This window comes from Protopterus annectens, chromosome 5.part0, assembly GCF_019279795.1.
Source record: "Protopterus annectens isolate FY-2018-M chromosome 5.part0, PAN1.0, whole genome shotgun sequence".
In the NCBI taxonomy this organism is placed as follows: domain Eukaryota; kingdom Metazoa; phylum Chordata; order Ceratodontiformes; family Protopteridae; genus Protopterus; species Protopterus annectens.
This window is the reverse complement of record NC_056735.1, coordinates 787,254,432-787,273,052: the sequence shown is the minus strand read 5'-3', so window position 1 is coordinate 787,273,052 and position 18,621 is coordinate 787,254,432. Positions and strand designations below refer to the sequence as shown.

General features: G+C 38.9%; 1 long non-coding RNA gene across 1 annotated transcript in view; it reads left to right on the top strand.

Annotated features, from left to right (window-relative positions):
• LOC122802825 overlaps positions 1-17,761 on the top strand; it is an 80,487-nt gene extending 62,726 nt beyond the window's left edge. The window contains exon 3 of the long non-coding RNA XR_006364982.1: positions 17,421-17,761. This is a non-coding gene — a long non-coding RNA (uncharacterized LOC122802825). The remainder of the gene's footprint in view (positions 1-17,420) is intronic.
• The last annotated feature ends 860 nt before the right edge of the window (positions 17,762-18,621 follow it).

Here is an 18,621-nt window from a genome sequence, read left to right as displayed (position 1 = left end):
ACAGGTCCATTTTCAGCAGAGGCCTGGGGAGAAAAGCTCCACATTAAGTATTACTTACATTATACAGTTAAAAAACATTGCATTTTAAAATATAGTCATTAGTCCAGCTGAGGACATAAGACAAGAATAAAACATAGATGTAAAACAGCTGTAAAACATAGTACAATTTTAAAATATGGTGACATATACTAAACATGGTTACAAATGTAGTTGAGATTCATCAGTGAGCAACTGATATAATCTGTTTTTGAGGTACATAACAGCCATTAGCAGTTGTTGCTACAAGAAGTTAGTATTATGTGGTAGGTGGCTGGGAACATGAGTAGCCAAGCTTGCTAAGAGTAGGTTGTTGATAGGGGGCTGAGAGAGGTAGTGGGTGGGTGGAGTGGATGGTATTAAAGGGGGTGTTGCAAGGGCATATCTGGCAAGTTTTTAAGTGTGATTTTAGTAAGGATTTGAAGTGGGTGCAAGAAGTTACAGAGGTAATTGAGGATGGGAGGGAGTTCCAGAGTGTGGCTATAGTGCAGGAGAATAATGCTTCTCCAACAGAGTTATTGGCTCTTGTAACCTGTGGAGGTTTTTGTTGCTGGATCTTAGTGGTCTCGTGGTTATGTAGGGTTGGAGTAGATTCTGGAGAGATGGGACTTTTAGTGGTTGGTTTATTAGTTTGTGGGCGAGTGCGAGTTGGTACCATTGAAGGAGGTGGGGGATCTCTAGCCAGCCCAGTTTTGCTGGTGAGAGACAGTGGTGAGTACGGTAGGAAGACCCTGTGGCAAATTTGGCGATTTTGTTGTAGCAGGTTTCGAGCTTATTTAGGTCGCATTGTCTAAGGTTGGTAAATATTGGAGAGGCGTAGAGTAGGCTAGAGATAAGATAAGAATTTGCTACCGAAATTTTAGCTGCTTTGGTAAGTAGTTGCTGATTTCTATATAATGTTCCTAGTTTTTTGTGCACTTTTTTAATGGTCATGGAAATGGGAATGTCAAAGTTCAGTTTATTGTCTATTTCTACCCCTAGTAATTTGGTGTGTTCTGTTGGATGGATGGTGGTGGTGTCTTTTGCTGTGATGTTGAAGTGAGAGCTGTCTAGGGTAAGTTTGGTGGGTTGGAAGATTAGTAATTTTGTTTTGTTTGGGTTGAGTATTAGTTGGGCATCGGATAACCAAGTTTCAATAGAGGAAAATGCTTCCTGTTTGACTTTTTTCTGTTCAGGTAGGGAGTAGGCTGTGCAGATGACAGTTGAGTCATCTGTGTATTGTATGAGTGTGCCATGTGTTATGGCTGAGGCGAGATTATTGGTGAAAATAAAGAAGAGTAGGGGTCCCAGGAGGGACCCTTGGGGAACCCCTATGGAGACTGGTAGTTGAGGGGGATAGGTCATCCTGCCAAACAACTGCTTGTTGGTGGTCAGATAGGTAACTCTGAAAACAGTTGATGACTGGTTGAGAGAAGGATAGGTTATTGAGAAGAGAGATGAGTTGTTTGTGTGGGACCATGTCGAAAGCTTTAGAGAGGTCGAGGAAGGTAGCTGAGGAGAGATAACCTGCATTTTTATTTTGTAGGATAGTGTTAGAGAAAGAGAGTAAGGCAGTGGTGGTGCTATGGTTAGGTCAGAAACCGTGTTGTATGTTGGAGAGAAGGTTGTTAGCAAGAGGGTGATCTGAGACTTGAGAATGAATACATCTCTCTAGTATTTTGGAGAGTGGCGTGAGAATAGCTATGGGGCAGTAATTGGTTAGATCTGTGGAGGGGCCTCCTTTGTGTAGAGGAATTATGTGTGAGACTTTCCATATTGTGTGAATATAACTTTCTGACAGAAAGGCTCATCCAGACTCTGCTACACTTTGCTGTGAAGGAAAGGTTAGTTTGCTTTTATTTTTTGTATTACTGTATTGCCTTTCTATATTTTGAATACTGTAGTTTGTTTTCTTTACCTTGTGTTTTGCTTGCATTCTGTTTTAACAGCATATTAAAACTTCAAAAGAGACCACAGCTCTCTCTGTTCTGAGTCAGGCAGAATTTTTTCCCGCCCTCCCACCCATTTAAGTTGCCCTCCCACCCATTTAAGTTGTCTTGTTAAATACCACTGTCTTTCTAGTTGCCCGCCTCTTATGTTAATCTGACCATATATCTCATTTCTCTCTACTTTCACTGGCTTATGTGAGTAATCACAAAATCATCATTTTTGAAATCCCACCCCTTCAATTATTTAAATTTATTGGCCATCCTACAGTATTTCATAGTACCAAAATACAAAAGTGACCACCCCTTTCAATCCATCTTGCTGTTTTAAAAATAGTAACTCTCCACTAAACCTTAACTTTTTAAACAGGTAAAACTCAAGTTACCTACTTTCACATCTAACTTCTCTAGTGCACACTGCAGAGTGCATTCTTTTCAATCTTACCTTTAAGCATCCCTGTGACTAGCACTTTCTCTAATACCTGCTGGAAAGCACTAGGAAGCCTTAAACTCATACAAACACTGAACTCTCCTTGTTAACAAGGAGAAATTAATAGTAGGCACTAAACAGCCTATAATTGCAAAGTATCTTGCAAAGGAAACAGCTCCTATATTTTACAAAGAAAAAAAAAAAAGCCCCAAACCAGGCATGTCCAAGGGTCAGCTTCCGGTGATTTCTCCTGTCCACCTGGTGAATCTGGGCATACTGGGGCAATGCAGCAATTGCCTCATGTACACAGACAACCCTCTCCTCCTATCACCCAACACTACAACCTGTGAGAGATGCACTTACATAGCCAAAATGGAAGCAAAGCTCTCTCCACCCAAGATTGTGTTAAACAGTCAAGAGGAGAAGGTTAACACCCACACTACACCTCAAGCAACACATAGCCCTTCTAAACCCACACCAACACCCACATATAGCAACAATAAATCTACATATGCAGAGGCCCTTAACTTTAACCTGCCCAAGCAACAAAGACCTCTGAAGCTGAAACACAAACAAACACCAATCACAACCAATGTATCACATAGTTCACAACACCAGTATGCCACCCAGCACCAGCCCCTAAGGCAAGACAATGTACCTAACACTTTAGTCATAGGTGACTCTATAGTCCGGCACACTGATGTCCCTCTCACCAGGTTGAATAAGGAGAAAATTACAGTCAGCTGCCTGTCGGGTGCCAGGATCCGCCACATAATGCATGCACTCAAGTCACTCCACAACAAGTACAAATATGACTCTGTCATTGTCCATGTTGGAGTGAATGACTTGAGACGTACCTCCCTGGACTACATGAAAAGAGACATGGAAGAGCTCTCGGATCATGTGGCCCAGGCAGGTATGACCCTAGCCCTGAGTAGCATCCTGCCTTCGCCCAGAATTATACCACAATATAAGGATAAAATGATTGACTTCAACAATTGGCTAAGCTTATGGTGTCATTCAAAGGGGATCCAGTATCTGTCTGCCTGGGAAGACATGATTGACAGACCACGATGCTTTGCCAGAAATGGTCTGCACCTGTCGCCCCTGGGATTCAGGTTACTGGCTAAGGCTCTTACCACCCCTATAGTGCCTTTTTTAGGCAAACTTCAAAGGACAAAACCACCACCGTAACAGGTACAAGCATGCAAAATCTGAAGGTAATGCTACTCAATGCTAGAAGTCTAAACCTCAAAATTCACTCTCTCGAGGCACTCCTAAAAATGGAGAACATTGATATCTGTGCAGTAACTGAGACCTGGTTCAAGGCTCCAGAGAGCACCCCTGCAATACCAGGCTACAACTCTTACCACACTTTTCCGCCACCAAACCAGGACCGAAACACTAAAGGTGGAGGAGTGTCAATATTCACCAAGGATATTCACACCACCAGGCTAGTTGGCCAACACAATGTGTCTGAAATTCTCCAAGTGCAACTAACACTAGGTAAGACTGCAATCCAAACTGTAGCTTGCTACAGATCCCCCACCATACCCCAAGATTCTCACTACACCTTTCTAAACATACTGGAAAATATTAAGATAGAACCAAACACCCTAATACTGGGTGATTTTAACTACCCTGCCATTAACTGGGAAAACTACTCATGTCCCAACACCTTTGCACAACGGTTCTTGGAATTCATAAATTCCAACGCCCTGGATCAACTAATCCATAGTCCCACCAGGGCAACCAATATCCTAGACCTGGTCATTACCAACATGGGAAATCAATGCTCCATACCTATGGTCACCCCCTCGTTAGTCAGGTCTGACCATAAGCTAATCACCCTTAACATCCACATCCCGCCCCCACCCCCCAGTAAAAAAACCACCATAAAAAATTTCTCCAAAGCCAACTTCATGCTACTCAAGTCAGAAGTGACAAACTTCATGACACCCATGCAGATGGGAACTGAAAGTTCAACTGCTGAATCCTACACTAAGGCACTGTACGAGCACATCCACTCATGCATGAATTGTGCCATCCCAAATAGAACCAAAATGCTCTCATCCAAAAAAGGGAAGCCAATCGGTCCCCTGCCATAAACAAACTTTACAACAAAAGGAAGAAACTTTTGCAGAAAAGAGGAAAATCCCAGGATGCAAAAAACTCCCTTAATAGCCTCAGTAAGAAACTGAGATGCCTCATAAAATCCTCCAAAGCTAGTTATGAAAATAAAATTGCCAAAGACTCCAAAGACAACCACAAAGCATTCTATAACTATGTCAAGAATCTAAATGGCAATGCTCAGATCTGCTCTGAGCTAAAACAGAATGGCATTAAATATACTGATCTGAAGGATATTGCCAATATCCTGGCAGATCAATTCAGTGCCAACTTCACCCCCCTCTCACCCCCTAAATGGCCCATCTCAATACCAGAAGTTTGCCAAATTCCAGTAATAACGGCCACACAGGTACAAAACGCAGTCTCTAAAGCCAAGAATACAGCATCCATGGGACCAGATGACATCCCAGGCTGTGTACTACATGAACTACAATATGAACTGGCACCTCACCTAAGTGTCATGTTTAATCATAGCCTCACCTCAGGTTTCGTGCCCACTGAGTGGCGCAGAGCTACAGTTATCCCAATCCACAAGGGGGGATCCACCTTGGATCCCAGAAACTACCGTCCCATCAGTCTGACAAGCCTTATCTGCAAGGCCATGGAGCGTATTATCATGGAACTTATAAACAAAGACATTGGCAACCTTCAAACACTGGACCCCACCCAGTTTGGGTTTGTGAAGGGCCGATCTTGTCTCCTGAACCTGATTGACTTCTTTGAATCAGTCTCCAGAGCCATGGACAAGGGTAAGGTGGTCCACACAGCCTATCTAGACCTTGCCAAGGCCTTTGACACCATCCCCATTCTGGAATCATAGATAAACTTACTAAGTTGGGCATTAATCCCTATGTCACCCAATGGGTTGCTAAATGACTTACTGATAGAACCCACACTGTAAAAGTAGCCGACTCCAAATCCAGCTCCAGACAAGTGACAAGTGGAGTACCTCAGGGTTCAGTCCTGGGGCCGCTCTTGTTTGGCATCTACTTCTCTGAAGTACAGGTCAACACTAAGGGACTCTGGCTAACAAAGTTTGTAGATGACTGCATACTGGGAGCCATTATTGAATCCCCAAATGATGTGGATACTCTACAAAAGGGCCTTACAGAAACAGATGCTTCATGCCAGAGCCATGGGCTCAAGCTCAATGCCAAGAAATGTATTGCTATCCCCTTTGGGGAAAAAACATGTATCCATGAATTACCATATAGGTGGCAGTACACTAAACACAGAAAGTGTGATAAGAGACTTAGGGACACAGGTGGACAGTGGTCTCACCTTCGATAACCACATCGCCACAACAGTCAGGAAATCCTTCTATGTGGCACACCTCATCACAAAGGGCTTTTCATCCAGAAAAAAGGAGGTCATTGTCCCACTGTACTCATCCCTCATTAGACCCATTATAGAATACAACACCCCATTTGGTATGTACCTCTCAAGACATCTGCAACAACTGGAAAGGCCTCAGAAATACCTCACTAAAAGAATCACAGGCCTAAAGCAGATGCCCTACGCTGACCGCCTTAAAAAACTCCAGCTATACTCTGTAGCATATTGTCTACTCAGAGGCGATCTCTGCTTAACATACAAGGCCATGTCAAACCTAGAGCTGTTGGACATGCTACACTTAAAGAAATCCCAATCCCTCAGAGCTACACACTCCAGGGATCTAAACCTTGTCATCACAATAAACAAAACATGCTGGAGGGATAGGTTCCTGACCCAGAGATTCCCCAGACTCTGGAATAAATTGCCCATACATGTCAAGCAGAGTGCCTCTTTAGACCTCTTCAAGAGGAACCTTGACGACTGGATGGGAGAAAGGAAATTCACCCAGGGATCCGTCAGTCGCCTGCTAGACAGTGGTCCAGGAAAGTAAATAATGTGGGAAGAAATAGCCAGGGAATTGTTATGGCTAGGCTTGTATAGGCCCTAGGGCTGATAGCCTAGTACCAACCTATGAACCTATGAACCTATGATACTGGGTAGGCTAGAGCATCAGCTGCAAGTTGAAGGTATTCACTTGGAAGGTTGTCTGCTGCTGATCTGATGGTTTTAAGTTTAGTTAATAGTTGTTTTATTTTGGATGTAGGAACAGGAGAGAAAGAGATGCTACTGGGGAGATTGTTAGTTGTAGTTGATGGTGTGAGTTTATGGGAGGGGTGGTTGTGTTGTCTAGCTAGTGATAGTATGGTTTGTGTGAAGTGATTGTTGAAAGAGGTAGCAATATTTTTGGAGGAGTGAGTTAAGTTAGGAGTGGGTGTACTTACTTTATCTGGGTGGAGGATGGAGTTTATTGAGGACCCAAATTGTTTGGGGTTATGTTGGGAGGAGGTAAGGGCAGACTGGTAGTATTGGATTTTGTCCTGTTTTATAAGCTTTTTAGTTCTATTGCGTAGTTCTAGGAATTTTTGCCTAGTAGAGGGGTTTTTGGTTTTGTGCCAATTGTCCCAGGCTTTATCTCTGTTTTTCATTTCAGACTTAGAGTTTTTGTTGTAGCCATGGGGATGGTTGGGCTCTAGTTTGGGAACATCTTATGGGGGCATGGTAATTAAGAATGCTTAGGAATGTTTTATTAAAGTAGTCAACTGCATAGAGTAGAGTTGGTGAAGGTGCATGAGTTTAAATACTTGGGATCAACAGTTCAGAGTAATGATAAGTGTGAAAGAGAGGTGAAGAAGAGAGTGCAGGCAGGGTGGAGTGGGTAGAAAAGAGTGTCAGGAGTGATTTGTGACAGATGAGTACCAGTAAGAGTGAAAGGGAAGGTCTACAAGATGGTAGTGAGACCTGCTATGTTACATGGTTGGAGACCGTGGCACTGATGAAAGGGCAGGAGTCAGAGCTGGAGGTGGCAGAGTTAAAGATGTTAAGACTTGCACTGGATGTGATGGAAATGGACAGGATTAGAAATAAGTATATTAGAGGGTCAGATCAGGTTGGACAGTTTGGAGGAAAAAGTCAGAGAGGCGAGATTGCATTGGTTTGGACATGTGCTGAGGAGGGGAAGCTGAGTATATTGGGAAAAGGATGCTAAGGATGGAGCTACCAGGTAAAAGGAAAAGAGGAAGGCTTAAAACAAGGTTTATGGATGTGGTGAGAGAGGACATGTAGGTGGTTGGTTTGACAGAGCAAGGTGCAGAGGACTGGAAGAAATGGAAACAGATAATTCACTGTGGTCACCCCTAATGGGAGCAGCTGAAGAAAAAGAAGATTCTTGTGAGCATAATTATATTAGCACAAACTCCATCCCTAGCTTCAGCGATTCCTGTTAAATTTTACATACTGTACACATCTCTAATTCTGTGCTCTCTGCCAAGTTTCCCTTCAAGTTCTCTCACTCTCCACTCCCACAGTTGTGGACTTTTACTGATTACTTTTCAGCTTTTTCCTTAAAATATATATAAAAGTTTTTCACTAATAATATATGACAATCCTTAACACCCATGTATAATATACGGGATTATGATGGGCTCTATGATCATAACTCACTTATTATGTGTTTGAGACACAGATGCTAGGAAATTCACTTTGAGAGCAAAGCTCAAAAGATGAATCTCTGCATCCATGTTGGGAAAGGATAATAGTTATGATTAGAGATTCAGTCCTAGTTCTTTGTAGTGCAAAGCACTTAGCACTGCCAAACAGACATTTGCATACTTGTCAATTTCTTTGCAGAAGAATTTTGGACAAATCAAAAAAATAATTGGGGGAAGAAAGGACCAAAAGCAGGGATAGGTTTTAAATATTGCTCGAAATCACTTAAAAGGTTACTAAATCAAAAAGTTTTGATTAACATGCATTTTCTGAACACTAAGAAGTATGAAACTCTAAAAGACTCAAAGTATTGTAAAATATACAAGGCAACTGTGTCCTGTGGCCATTTATACCTTGCCAGTGCCCACCCTTAGACCTTATCCACTTTTTTCAATAAGAGACAGGCCAGTCATATCAGGGATGAATTTATGAAACCCATTAAATGGTCTAATTCCTTCTTAAAGAAAGATGTGTCACAATGTCTGATCTAGGGGGAAGGTTACAGCCGGGAAGTGACATTACTGGCTGACTAATCCTTAGTGATTTACTGTAATCTTCAGGGATTTACCATAGGATCGAGCTAAAATATAGGCAAAAATCAGAGGTGTTCTGCAAAATCAGTGACAATTGAGAGACACAACTGGTGGAAATTGCTTATAAGTGCAGCAGAGTGAAACCCTAACAACATATGTAGCTCCATGACAGTTTCATAATATTGCTAATCCTAACAACAGCATATTATTAAAACACATTAGCATTATTAAAATATTTGAATAAGATTTTATTAAAACTATTTAATCAGCGTTAATAAATGGCAAAAATATAATAGCAAATATAACAGCATTGGTGAAGGCAATATGCAAATATCACAATATAGGGGTGCTGTTAATGCTAATTATACAATGGAACATTATAAGTTCCAAAAACAAGCACGCTGACTGGCCAAGCAAACCAGCATGTCTGTTGTAAATCCAGCATATACCAACATGAAAAAGACTGGCCGCTAAAGTATCATTAAAGTATCATTGAGCAGCTGAATTTTCCTGTTCACATATGCAACATCTTAATGTTCGTCAAACCAAGAACACTTCCTGAAGGTGTTTCTCATCCAGAACTGCAAGCCATAGATGAAATCTACCTAGTCAGAAGTTGATTTCATGTATGGCTTGCAGTCCTGGCTGCAAGGCAGCTTCAGGAAGTGTGTTTTTTGTTTTTCCATTTTGCTTTGGCTCAAACTATGAACACTATGAAACAGCAATAAAGCACTACTATACCTCTCAACCTCTAAGTGCAAGAAATCTGGACAAAGCCTGACATAACTGATGGACAAATGCCTAAAAATATAGTCACAATTTAAATATTGTTCTTATAAAGTTACCAATTTCTAGAGTAACAATATCTGTGTTAGCACGTATTTCCTAAATGATATGAAGTCTGAAACTCAAATGACTGCCATTATTTAGTGATTTTAATCCTTACATTACACACTGAATTCTCAGAAAAGCACAAATTTTATGAAGAAAATACCAAAAATCGGAGGCAGAAATCTAGACATTCTGCAAAAATTTGGACAGATGACAGTTGTGAGCAGTACGTGAGTCGTGGCAATTCAGTGTCAGTGTACTAAACTACTTTCCCTGTTTAACACAAAGAAAAATTGTTACAGCCCCAATAGACACTTAAAAGAACCACAACAACCCATGCATTTTGCCAACCAATATCTAAAATTATTTACATTACAAAAATGAAACAATAAATACACAGATCTACTAAAACAGTACAGACTAATTAATATTCCAAAATGAGCATTCTGATTGGACAGTCCAAAAACTGAGTCAGTTTTACATACACTGAATAAATAATTAAAAAAGAAAAAAATAATAATAACTTGTATTTAAATTAAAAGAAAAGAAAATAAACAATAGACAAACTAAAAGTCTGGGACTATTTTCTCTAAGAAAAAGTAGAAGAATACAAAATAAAACAAACAGAAACCTAAATAACAACAATACAAACATAATTCAACACAAATTAACACCATTGTATACTAGCAATAACCCATTGCTGGGTGTGGGTAATGCTGAATTTACCCATGGTTGACTTTGTTTGGTCACAAGGGTAAAACCCTCATGACCAAACCATGCCAACTATGGGTAAATCCAGCATTAGCCACACCCATCTGTGGTTTATTGCTATATCAGTAATGTGTACTTCCACAGAAATGCTCACCAGTGCTGGAAGTGCATGGTAGGGTGAATCAAAGAACAGTTCTACCATACAGGGGTGTAGCTAGGATTTTCAAATTTGTACTGATAGCTCTCAAACTGCTACCCCCCCCCCTCCCCAGCCAAGCTACGGCCATTCTTGTAATTCACGGTTCGCTCTTTTAGTGTCGATGAAGAGGCATTCGCTGTAATGACTCTTCAGTAATATAATATAAATTCACTCAAACTCGGTTCCTTGAATTGAAAATTAACCTGAAATGTCAGTTCTTTGAAAAATGCAGCATGGTAGTTGGGGTAGAGACTTTATGCTTTTGTTTTCTGTGACTAAGGTACAGGTTTTGAGCTTGAGTAAATTACTAACCACCTGCTACCACTAACTAGGATGTTTCATTCACACACACACCCCTACCTACCTCTTAGTGCAAGAAATATGGACAAAGCCTAAAATAAACAGGGACATATATTAAATAATGTTCTTGTGAACTTAGAAAGTTGCTAGAATAACAGGATTTGTGCTAGTATGAATTTTTCTAAAGGACATGAAGTCTGAAGCTCAAATGTCTGTCATTATTTAGCAACTTCAGCCTTCAATGATTTTCTAGAAAATCACAAAATTTATGAGGAACAGACAAAAAATATGGGGCAAAAATCTGGACATTCTGCAAAATGTGGACAGTTCAGAGGTATGCTACCTACCACACACACACACACACACACACACACACACACACAACCTCTCAACCTCTTACAGCAACAAACTCATAAATAAAACTGAGGCAAAGGCCCAAAAATAAGGACATTTTTTTAAATATTGCTCTTATAAACTTAGAAAGATAATAGAATAGTAGTAAGTCTTGTATCAGTACGAATTTTCTGAAAGGTATGAAATCTGAAACTGAAATGTCTGCATTATTTTCTAACTTCAGTCTTTAACAATTTGCCACTAATTTGCCAGAAAACTGCAATTTTATGAAAAACGGACCAAAAATGTGATGCAAAAATATAAAATTGCCAGACAATACAGTTGGGAACCTGTCAAAGGAGGGACACCATTTTAATATGAGCACAGTTAACTTAGAGCAGCTGACAAAATTAGAGAATCTACATGCATTTCTGAAATAAAAGTAATGTATAACTCTGATCATTACAGTTATTTATAAAAGTAAAGTAAACCCTCTATGTTTTCTTCCAAAATTGCTATTTTGTGGAGGGATCATTAGGGGAAGAGCAACATTTTGAGCCAAAATCAGGGACAGTTGAGGTTTGGCTATGCCTAATTCTATAAAGCAATGCATGTACCTCTCAACCTGTTAATGCAATAAATCTGGACAAGGCCAAATATATTGAGGGAACATATAAACAGTACTAAAAATTGCTCTTGTATAAACTGGGACAGTTGATAGAACAGGTCTTATTTTAGCATGCATTTTTCTGAAGGTTATAAAGTCTGAAACTGGTGTGTCATTATTTAGTGACTTAATTCCTAAATCATTTGCCAGAAAACCACAAATTGAGGAACAAACCAAAAATAAGAAGCAAAAAATCTATTCATTCTTTGCAAATCTGGACAGTTGGGAGGTATAGTTCAGCTGGGGCTGTCTGTTTGCCGCCCTTCCCCCTCACAAAACCATGGTCGAATGGAGCCTCCCCCTGCAGCCATTCCAATGATCCATTACTTTGCTATTTCACTCCATTTACCATAAACACTAATGTACATACTGATTTACTTCTATGATGATTTGAACTTCATTTGAAAGTTTTATTTTGCATTTTACAGCACAAACACTAAGACATCTGCTAAACAAACTTGGCATTAAAACTTCTCTGCCCTTGAAACTCTCATTCATTGAAACAACATTAAAACACACATTAAAAGAAAAATACATTTTACCCGTGGCAGATAAAAATTAATTCTGGGCTGTTTTTAAATCATAGGCCCCTTGCATATGAAACATACATGTGCTCTTTGATACACCTTCCTATTGCTTTGAACGTTTTTCCAGTAAACAATGAAACAAAACTGCCCAATTCAGAACATTTCCATCATAAAAGTCTAGTCAAACTTTTACAGTCCACCATTATCAGTAAATAATATGCACAATCTCTGAAGTAGTAAAAAAGTCATCTAAATAATTCCACGTTAAATAAATCTAACTAATGAAGAGGTTGCTGCTAGCAATCACCTTTATATTTCATGACTTCACCGAAAAATAAAGTGTCTGATGCCCCTGAGGAATAAATTGCCTAAATTACATTAATAATAAGCTAGTAATATTGCAATAGGAAATGGATGGCAAACTGATAACAGGCTCATAGTTAGTGTCTTAACTTTCAGTACAGCAGCATTCACCCCTTATGGGAGTAGAACCAACAACCTTCTGCATTAAAAGCAAGTACACAACATTTTGTGCTACTAGCAATGTGAGCTCACTTAACATAATCAGCACTAAACTTCTCTTCCACTGCAGCTCTCAGCTCCTTGTAAAATCTACGCAATACTCAACTACATCTCAACTTCGCAGCACAAGAAGTCTGGAAAAAGCCAAATTTATTGGGGTGGGTCAAAAGGGCAAAAAACAGGAACACATTAAACATTGCTTGTATAATCTTGGAAAGCTGCTAGAATAAAATGCTGTGTTACCATCATACATTTTACTGCCAAGGTCACTGTGCAAAATAGTCAGAACAACATACCACTATGCCAAATCACCTGCTTTGTGAAAGAGAGGAAGACTGAAACTTAAATGGCTATCATTTAATGAATTCAGTTCTCACCATAGCTGTCAACCTCTTAGCACAAAACACCTGGACAAACCCAGTAATGAGGGAATACAGCCCTCAAACATATTCAGTGAATTCAGTTCTTGCCAGAGCTGTCAACCTTAGCACAAAAAACCTGGACAAAGCCAATAACAGGGTATTACAGTCCCAAAAATAAGGACAAATTTCAAATAGTCATAAACTTAAAAAATTGCTATAAAAAAGGTTGTGTTAGTATATATTTATTGCTAGAATAAAAAGTTGTTTTACTGTGTCACAAACACAGGGATAAGATGCAGACTCCACACAGTAGGCACCCCAGCCAAGAATCAAACCAGAAAACCTATAGCTGTGAGGCAACAATACTGCCACTGCACCATCAAATATGTAAGGAAGTAAACATTCAGAAACCCGAAGTCTGAAATTTAAATGCCTGTCAATTTGTTAATCAGAACAGTCTGACTTGGAACAAAAAAAAAAACAATTCTCAGCAGAGGCCCAGGAAAAAATAATGCAGACATGTCTTTGTAACATGGGAGGACACAAAAGCAAACCCACACAAACACAGGGAGAAGATACAGACCCCCCCCCCCACAAAGAAGGCACCCCAGCCAAGAACCAAACCCAAGAACCTATAGCTGTGAGGCATCAATGCTACATTGCTACCACTGCACCATCAAATTTCAAGCATTCCAATATTTAAAAAGCACATATACGATACAGATATTGATCAGATCAAATATGAGGCAAAAATCTGCAATTTTTTTACAAATGGTGGTGGGTAGGGAATTCAGGTCTTTAACACCTGCATACAAGGTACAGGGTTCAAGCTGGAGTATTCCCTACCACACCACCATGAGTAATCACCAGTAATCTCCAATAAGATAAATGTTTCTCTGTGCTAAACACTCTGATGGAATCATTTCCATTCTCCAAGTTAATTACTTTTGTATTTGCGTTTACATTTTGCTAATTTAGTATGTCTGAGTTAGGGTGGTTTATAAGTAATGGAATTATGGAATTGTGTAATATGATTTTAGATTATTTTGAAATTAAATAAAACAATCCTACCATACCTGTCAACCTCTTAGAGCAAAAAATCTGGTCTAAGCTATAAATAATGGAGGGACAGAGGCCGAAAAATAGGGACAATTTTTAAATATTTTTCTTACAAACTTAGAAACTCAATAGAATAACAGGTTTTGCATCAGTATCAATTTTCTGTAGGGTATGAAGTCTAAAATTCAAATGTCTGTCATTATTTTCTGATTTTAATCCTTAATGATTTGCCAGTGATTTGTTGGAAAACCACAATTTTATGAAAAACAGACCAAAAATATGAGGTAAAAATCTGCACATTCTGCAAAAATCTGTACAGTTGAGAAGTATGAATCCTACTCCTTTTTTATTAAGTACCTGAGCTGCCACAGTCTCTGGCAGATGGGCCTTTGGGTTGATATCTCATCCAAATGATGGTACCTCAGGAGTATTTGACCTCCCTTGTGCTGCATCATCTGCTGCAGTGTCCGCACTTAAAAATTAATCCAAGAAATTGGTGTAGAACTAAAACTCACATTTGTCTGATCTTCCAGCATCAGTTGTGACTGTGCTGCCTGTTGAGCTAACAATATTTTAATTCATTTAAAAGTAAGGTTTTCTATGAGAAAGAAATTCCACTATTTTTGTATGATGAACAAAAAACATTCTTTGCCCACTTATAATAATCTTAGAAGACTATTGTGTATGTAGAATCAAGGAGGTATAAACCTTGCTTAGCAAGGATCCAAATCCTATATCCAGCACACATAAAGCAGTTATCTAACAAAGAAGAATATTTGCACTACGTATAATCATTTCCAGCTATTCCAACTTTGGCTTATGAGTCACTTTTGATCATTTAATCATAGTTCTTATTGTCTAAAAGACTCCAGTTATGCAAGTGAGGTGTATTTAACCTTGCAATGATTATATAATCCAACATACATTTCCTTGTATTTTAGTCAGTCACGAATGGTTACAACTTCTTCATATTCTTTGCTATATATTCAAGTCTTTAAATTTACTATATAATAGATATTGTGCTATTCTAAACCATACACAAATCCTTATTCCCACATGGTTAATACTTTATCACACTTTTGCAAACTCAACCAAACACAGTAAACTATCATTCACAAGTTCAATATATACAACCATAGGCTAGTTAAAAGAACACTATAAAAAAACCTAAAATATTAACTTTGCTAGCAAAATGTAACTATCATAATGCATTACTCAGTTCTGAAAATTAACAACTGTATGGATAATACTTCACCTTAGTTCAGTTCACACACATATTAGTTGTATTTCCATATGATTAATACCTCACTTTATACCTTACAATTTCTACTAAACAATATTATAATTCAAACATAATATTAGCATTTACAAGTAGATGATAATGCACCATATTCAATAATGTTTGAATATTTTCAAAAAGTGTCATAAATATTACATCATATGATTACACTTACCTTTAGTTCAATTCAAATCTTATACTAGCATTTTCATATTATAGATACTTAACTATGTACTATATTGTCTAATCCAATGCAATGGGTTAAGAAAAAAATATTTAATGCAGGCCTGCATTCACAGACATAATGTTAATAATGTTATTGCTATAGAATAGAAAGCACATACTTACCAGACACCCATGCAGTACCCCCACCTTTACACACACACACACACACACACACACACACACACACACACACACACACACACACACACACACACACACACACACTCTTCATATTACTCACCAACCCTCGGTTCTCGAAGTGAGACCAACAAATCCTCCCGCTTCGACCAACATAATAAAGTCCTTGAAGTGAGACCAACAAATCCTCCTGCTCTCGTGTACATCCAACATAACGCTTCAACCAACATAATAAATGAAGTGAGACCAACAAATCCTCCCGCTCGTGTACATCCAACATAACGCTCCTCCCGCTTGAAAACGCATTTGAACTGACATGCGCGGTGAGCTCCATTCCGACTGGCTGCCCTGATGAGCTGACGTCATCGTGCACTAGTAAAGCGCGAAAAAGAAAATGTGAAAGCTTAAAAAGCTACCCCCCTTCTAAATAAGTTGTACTGAAATCAGTACAGTGCGTATGCCTCCCGACGTCCCTGCTACCATACTGTTTGGGAAAAGGAAAAAAAAAAATTACTTTTTCTTTTGACACTCATGCATACCTGTAGACAGGATCAGCACTGTTAACACCATGGGAGCTTATTAACGGGAAGTCTATTGCGTGTGGAAGTGGGAATATGTAGTCTGTGCATGCGTGTGTGTGTGTGTGTGTGTGTGTGTGTGTGTGTGTGTGTGTGTGTGCATATTTGTCTTGTATGTGGTGGCATGGTTGCTTCTACCTGGATATTTTTTTTGTGTGTGTGTGTGTGTGTGTGTGTGTGTGTGTGTGTGTGTGTGTGTGTGTGTGTGTGTGTGTGTGTGCATAGTTGTCTTGTATGTGGTGGCATGGTTGCTTCTACCTGGATATTTTTTGTGTGTGTGTTTGTGTGTGTGTGTGTGTGTGTGTGTGTGTGTGTGTGTGTGTGTGTGTGTGTGTGTGTGTGTGTGTGTGTGTGTGTGTGTGTGTCTGTGTCTGTCTGTATTTGTAAGTGCCTGTGCAATTGAGCTGCATGGGTTTGTAGGAGGGCACTATCTTGGTTACCTGTCACTGAAGACAGTTCGGTTCAAAGACATGATAATGAGTTGCTAAAGATACATTGCCTCTGTGGTTTTATGATGTCACTAAATCATACTGTATCATTATTGTGTGTTTAGCACTACAGCTTTACAGGCATAAGTCTAGCAGAAACATGTTTAGAAATCACAGCCAAAGTGTTTTGACTGTGTCTAACTCTTATTAAAGAAATTCCCAGATAACTAAGACGAATATATATGATGCACAAGGACCTTTGTGATGGGGAAGTTTTTCGAAAAAAATTATAAGGACATGAGCTTTGATAAAAATAAAGTAAAATATGACATAAGACATGGGAGAAGCTTGAATGCCAGGAAAACATCACGAAAGACTTGTGTTTTCTGTCCAAATTACTGAAAAGTCTAAAAGCCAAATGTGGACACTTTATTTTAAATTATGTTGACAGGGTAAGAAATACAGTTTCAAAACTTAAAGCACTGTGTTTTATGAGCAGACCAGACTGAAAAAAATAAAAGAATGATAGGATGAACTTAATTACATAGTCTATAATGCAGGTCCCCCACTAAGGAAGCTATGTTTTAAAGTATTTCTCTATCTATAAAGTCAAATTAGATCGGAGACTGTAAATTTTTTTTAAATTTTTTCTGTGTTTACTCTCCAGGTGCTGCACACCTAAATGATTCCCATCCACGAAGTGAAAATATGTTGATCTGATTCATAACTGCAAGAAAGTTGCTTCAGAATTCATCTTGCTTATGCCATCAGAAGATAATTCATCATAAAAACAGATGCTGAGCTTCTCTGCTACCCCAGAAAACATTAATGACAAGAATTCTGATGAAAAAATAAATGATTTTCCATAACCTGTTTTCACAAAATATTTATGCTGTTAATTTTGATATCAAAACACAGTTTAGATAGTGTAAGTTTTGATGTCATAATGCACTAACTTCATTAAGCTCTTGTTATTATCTTTTGCAAATAAAAAGGCATTTAACAATTTTCTACTGTTTGTTCATTATCTCAGCAGTTTAAAGCATGTATAGGCAATAACATATATATATATATATATATATATATATATATATATATATATATATATATATATATATAAAGAATGAAGGCATGAAACATGATACCCTTACCTGTCCTCTGTATAATGTGCTGTTGGTGATTACAGTACAAAAACTATAGGCTAGCTAAAGGAAAATACTGAACAAGCATTAATCACTGATGATTATTTTGTTGAACAGTGTCCCTGAATGAGGATGAGCACACATCAAAAAAGAATAATTTTGTTTAGAATCATGGCAAAAATGAGGAGGTGCAGTATCCAGCAGGATAACTCACGTCAGACTAAATAACTCAGAGAACAAATACAGTTGACTAAAACAAAATATAAGTTCAGTTTTGCCCCCCAGGCCAAGAACATCCACAAGGCATTATTTAGCTATGTCTGAAACCTCAAAGGAAATGTATAGCTGTGTACAGAGCTCATTGGTAATGCAGCCACCTATGCTGAGCCAGAAGTTACACTAAACAAACAAGCAAGCAACTTCAGCTCTAATTTTTACCCCTTTCTCCCTCTCAACCTTCCCTCAGGAAATGCCATCAAATATAACTTTGCCTACTATCACCAGGGAACAGATCCAGGCTCTTTCTAAGGCCATGAACACTGCATTGATGGGCCCTGGCAATATTCCAGGCTGCTTTCTAAATAGCATGAAACATGACTTATTATTTCTCCTGGAATCACTATACAACCATGGCATTCAAACAGGCTTTGTGTTTCATGAATAGAGAACAGCAACCATCCTCCCTATGCACAAAGGTGGGGCATCTACATACCCTGGAAACTACAG